The sequence below is a fragment of the Amphiprion ocellaris genome, chromosome 3 (genome assembly GCF_022539595.1).
Source record: "Amphiprion ocellaris isolate individual 3 ecotype Okinawa chromosome 3, ASM2253959v1, whole genome shotgun sequence".
Taxonomy (NCBI): domain Eukaryota; kingdom Metazoa; phylum Chordata; class Actinopteri; family Pomacentridae; genus Amphiprion; species Amphiprion ocellaris.
Genome location: NC_072768.1, coordinates 10,190,731 through 10,196,979, shown reverse-complemented (window position 1 = coordinate 10,196,979; position 6,249 = coordinate 10,190,731).

Genomic DNA, 6,249 nt, shown 5'->3' with positions numbered 1-6,249 from the left:
TGGTTCTTCTGTCGCTCTGCAGTTTCCTTAGACTGAATATCAAGTTTATATTTTAAATGTTTCCCATGGGAGCCCAAGAAGACTTCAATAAACTCCCTCCATCCCCTGGACACAACATATTTTATTACCATGTTAAATTTTTATTTTTTTAAAATGTTTTTGAGTTTTAATCACATTTTTTTGTCTTTGCTTGTTTAGTTTTGTCATCTGTGTAAAATGCTAAACAAATAAAGTTGAATTGATAAACTGAATAATTGACTAACTCATGATTGTGACAACAGAAGTATTTTCATTGTGATTTAAGGGTTTATTTAATTTTTAAGGTTGGGGTTAAAATCTTGACAGAAAAAGATGATTAAAGAAATAAACTACATAACAAAAAGCATTTAAATCAAACAAAAAAAATAATACAATAAAACTTTTATTGTTAAAAAGATTTAAGAAATTTAAGATGTAATTTTCTAATTAAACATTTAATTTTTTAATTAAATGTTTTGTCTTTTTAAAGGTTTAATAATCTAATTAAATGTTTTGCATTTTTTTAAATGTGTAATATTCTTGTTTAATTTTATTTTTTAAATGTTTAATTATGGAAAATATTTTATCTGTAATTTTTAATATTTGTATTTTTAAAATTTTCTTTAATTTCATAATGACATGTATTGTTGTTGTTGAATTATCTAATTCAATATTTTGTCTGTTTAATAGAGTAAAACATTAAATACAATTAAATTATATATAAATATACCACCTTTTAATGTTTAGTTTTCTTTTTAAATGCTTCATTGTATTTTCTGTTTATTTCCTATTTGAAGTTTTATTGTCTTTATGATGTAATTTTCTAATTAAACATTTAATTTTTTAATTAAATGTTTTTTTCTTTTTAAGGGTTTAATAATCTGATTAAATGTTTTGCATTTTTACAAATGTTTAACATTCTTCTTGTTTAATTGTATTTTTTAAATGTTTAATGATGGAAAATACTTTATCTGTAATTTCTAATATTTGTATTTTAAAAATTTTGTTTAATTTCATAATGACATGTATTGTATGGTGTTGAATGATCTCATTCCATATTTTGTCTGTTTAATATAATTTAATGTAATTTAATGTTTAACTCTATTAAACAGACAAAATATGGAATGAGATAATTCAACACCATACAATACATGTCATTATGAAATTAAACAAAATTTTTAAAATACAAATATTAGAAATTACAGATAAAGTATTTTCCATCATTAAACATTTAAAAAATACAATTAAACAAGAAGAATGTTAAACATTTGTAAAAATGCAAAACATTTAATCAGATTATTAAACCCTTAAAAAGACGAAACATGGGTGCCCATATAGCTCAACGGGTTAAGCGGGTGACCCATGTGCAGAGGCTGGTCCTCGACGCAGCGTCCCGGGTTCGAGTCCCGCTAGTGGCCCTTTAATTTGCTGCAAGTCTTCACCCGACTCTTCTCCCCCGTTTCCTATCTGTCTCTCACTACACCTATCCAATAAAAGGCCAAAAAAGACAAAACATTTAATTAAAAAATTAAATGTTTAATTAGAAAATTATATCTTAAAGACAATAAAAGTTCAAATAGGAATTACACTGAAAATACAATGAAGTATTTAAAAAGAAAATTAAACATTTAAAGGTGGTAAAACATTTAAAAAGAAAAACCTTAAAGATTTAATCGAAACATTAACAGACTGTCTGAAGGTTCAAACTAACAGAGAACTACTCAAGAACTTTTAAGATTTCAGTCCTCAGACTGTCTGAAGGTTCAAACTAACAGAGAAGTACTCAGGAACTTAGAAGATATCAGTCCTTGGACTGTCTGGAAGTTCAATCTAACAGAGAACTACTGTGGGACTTAGAAAATTTCAGCCCTCAGACTGTGTGGAAGCTCAGGTCCTGAGGACTCGGGAGGTCTGGAGGCTTTGAAAGTCTTGGAACTGAGGGTTCAACCCTCCAGCACAAAGGCTAAAGTCCAACCTCCTGAGAAAAACGATCGAGTCGAGACTCAAGTTAAAAAAAACTCGAAAATGGCAAAAAAAAAAAAAAAAATAGATGATAAATGCGCAAAAAAAAAAAAAAAAAAAGTATCGCGCGCAGATTAGAGGGAACAGTGGTCCCAAAACTGTTGATAAATTATTTCTCAATAAAACCTCATAACCAGTTACATAAGCACACCCTCTTTACTGACCTCTTTACCAATAAACCCCAAGACATACTTTGCCAAAATCCATAATAATCCATAAAATCTTTATTTGCACCAGCCCCATGTGAAAATGACATCAGTCTGTATTTGTAGAGCATCTCATGAATGTAGCAGCACCGTTTAAATGTTTCATAACGCAGAATATAAGCAAAGAGTATACAGGGATACAGACAAACATGGGAAATAAGAAACGTGCTCTTCAATAGTTATTGTCATTATTATTACTAGTAATATTATTTTTGTGTCCACTACAACCCATACAATCATCTAGTGTAGTCAAACAGGAATGTGTGCATGGCGAATCAAATCCAAAACAATCCATGAACCAACGACCACGTCTTGATTGCACTTCATATTATTGACCACTAGATGTCCTACTCGAGCACTGTGTGTCATTGAGGCCTCGAGTAATGAACCATGTTTTGAATGAAGTGTCGAAGCTTCAACAAAGCCTCGATCAGCCATCACTAGTTACCGCCTGCGACAAAATATGTTCTTACGTCACATATGCGACCTGTGTTTACATTCGGTAACAGTATGGATGCTCTCACAAGGTTTTGGGCGCTGTTTCTTGTACAGGCGCTTTTTACTTGCTTGTTTTTACAAGCCCAGATACTGCTCCACATTCAACAACACAGGCGAAGTACGACGTTAAGGACGGTTATTCTCCACCACCTTGCTAGGATTTGGGGAACTACTGCCACCTAAAGGTCCGGCATGCTTATGAATGTGCTGAAAAACGCACTTATGCGGTTAGGTGTAGATGAAGTTTTTTTCTAAAAACGAGGTGGTGTGTACGTAAGTTTTTTTTCTAGACGGAGGGGGCAGGATATTCGGTTTTACAAAAACCCTGCTACGTGTGGACAAGGCCTAAGAATCTCCTGGAACATCTCCACCACCTCCCAACCTCCGTCTGAGCCTCCACCGACGTCGCAGCCACCACCGTCTGACACAGCCCAACAGAACCCCCCCTGCCTTGTCTGGTTCTCCGCCTCTCAGCTTCCTAGCTGTCCGCCGTCAGTTCTGTCTCAGTTACGAGCAGTCTCAGTCTTAGTTTATTTTTATCGTTGGTTTGTATAAAGTCTCTGGTTCATCCTAAATTGTGAAGTAATGTAATCTCCGGATTTCTAATGGATCTAGTTTTGGTTTATTACGGATAGTTCTCGAGTTCTCGTATTTTTCTTAGAGCAAACCTTGTTTCATAGCAGTACTGTTTTGCTGACTTGTAGTTTCATGTTTTGAGATCCGTGTGAGCATAATCGCTCTTTTGTTTAGGAAATACTTGTAGGCCTTCAGTCTTAGTTGTTTTCACTCGCCTCCCCAGGTATTACCTGCCGTGGGTCAGTTTTCTTGTTGATAAATAACTCTTTGTTTAGTTTTCCAGCCACTAGAAGCCCTATAGTTCTCAGTAGTTGTTACTGTTTCCGTTTCCCCTTTCTGGGAACACACTTCCGTTAGGAGTTGGAATCTTTGTGTATTTTCTTGTTATAAATAAACCTTTGAATCTGCAACTGCTCAACTCTTTCTCTTTCCTGCGCCTGAGCCTCAGAGAAATCCTAACAGAACGATCCGGCCAAAATGAGCTCAGCAGGAAACGAGATCGAGGTTGACGGAGCGGAGGGGATGACAATTCAGGAGGCTGTAGTAAATCAAGGTACTGCATTAGATCAGCATAGCGAGATGTTAAAGAATTTGTCGTCTAGCAACTCTGCTATGTACAAACAGTTACCCTCTCTTATGGAGAGGGTTAACTTGTTAGCAGCTCGTCCCACGGCTTCCGCTCCGATAGCTAACCCGGTAAGCCCCATTACTCCAGTAAAAGAACCGCACGTTCCAGTTCCCGAACGTTATAGTGGGGATTTCGGCTCCTGTCAAGCGTTTTTAACGCAAGTATCGTTGGTTCTTGATCTGCAGCCACATTCTTATCCTACAGATAAGGCTAGGGTAGCCTTTCTAGTTAGCTTGTTGTCGGGAGATGCTCGTGACTGGGGCACAGCTGTTTGGCGGCAGCAGGGCCCTCTTTGCCATTCTTACGCAGCCTTTGTGGATGAAATGCGAAGGAACTTCGACCACCCAGTCCGAGGAAGAGATGCATCCACCAGACTTATGAATATTCAACAAGGAACTCGAAGCGTGGCTGAATACGTCCTGGAATTTCGGACTTTGGCAGCCGAGGCTAGTTGGAATGATGAAGCCCTACGGGGATCTTTTTACAACGGACTCAATGAGACATTAAAGGACGAATTAGCCATGAGGGAAGAACCTTCGACCTTGGAGCAGTGGATCTCCTGTGCCATAAAGTTGGACAACCGGCTCCGGGAGAGACGTCGGGAGAAGAGGGTCCGTTCAGTTTCAGCGTTTCCTGGTCACCGACCACCCACTAGACCAGCCGTTTCTCCTCCTCTCAACCCGGACCCGGAACCGATGCAGTTGGGTCGAGCCAAGCTAACTCCCGAGGAAAAACTGCACCGTAGAGAGGCCCGATTGTGCCTATACTGCGGAAAACCTGGCCATTATGTCGCGGCTTGCCCAAATCGGCCGCTAAAAGAGACGGCTCACCAGTAAGCAGGGAGATTCTGGTGAGCCAGACGTCCACATCTCCCCATTCGCGTCTTCAGGTAAAAGCTGTGTTCTGTTGGGGGTCAGTGTCTCTCCCGGTCCCAGCACTGGTGGATTCTGGAGCCGAGGAGTGTCTGCTAAACTACGAACTGGTAAGGCAAATGGGCATCCCTACAGTTTCTCTAGATCAAACCCTAATAGCACGTTCTCTGAATGGTATTTGTTTTGCTAAGGTAACAAGAAAAACTGTAGCACTGGACATTATCATAGCTGGAAATCACAGAGAAAGATTAGCTTTCTGCGTCATAAATCATTCTAATTCCCCCCCCAAGTTCTCTGACATCCTTGGTTAAAACAACATAATCCGCAGTTGGATTGGCAGTTGGGGGAGATTTCTGCTTGGAGCCCTTCATGCCACCAAAACTGTTTGTTGTCAGCCTTATCTCCCCCAAATCCGGTGCCTATAAAGCATTCTGAATCCATTAAATTGGACTCTGTACCTCAGCATTGCCACGACTCAGCCCCAGTGTTTAGCAAGTCTCGTGCCTTGTCCTTGCCTCCACATCGGCCTTACGATTGTGCTATTGAGCTGCTAAAAGATGCCACCCTGCCCACGAGCAGACTGTATAATCTCTCCAAGCCCGAACAAACTGCAATGGAAACCTATATTGTGGAGTCTCTGGCCGCTGGAATCATCCGTCCTTCTTCATCTCCAGTTGGTGCCGGATTCTTTTTCATAGAAAAGAAAGACAAGTCTCTGCGTCCCTGTATTGACTTCCGTGGTCTTAATGCCATCACTGTTAGGAACTCCTACCCCTTACCATTAATCAACTCAGCTTTTAACCCCCTTCAAGGAGCCACCATTTTTACAAAACTAGACCTGCGAAGTGCCTACCACCTGATTCGGATCAAAGAGGGAGACGAATGGAAAACCGCTTTTAATACCCCATTAGGGCATTTTGAATATCTCGTCATGCCGTTCGGGCTCACCAACGCACCAGCGGTCTTCCAAAATCTTATTAACGATGTATTAAGAGACATGATTAACCGTTTTGTCTTTGTACATCTAGATGATATCCTGATCTATTCCCGGACTTTGGAAGAACACATTGGACATGTGCGACAGGTTTTGGAGAGGCTTCTCAAAAATCGACTGTTTGTCAAAGGAGAAAAATGCGAGTTCCATGTCTCTACTGTCTCATTCCTGGGCTATGTTATTTATGGGAAATCAAGATGGACCCTGGTAAGCTTTCTGCCGTACAAAACTGGCCCGTGCCTGAGAATAGAAAACAGCTCCAGTGATTCCTGGGCTTTGCTAATTTTTATCGCAGGTTTATCAGAGATTATAGCAGGGTCGCTGCTCCCCTAACAGCTCTGACCTCCACAGCAAAGCCCTTTTTCTGGTCTAGTGAAGCGGGACGAGCCTTTCAGGATCTGAAGAATCGGTTTACGTCGGCTCCCATCCTGACCC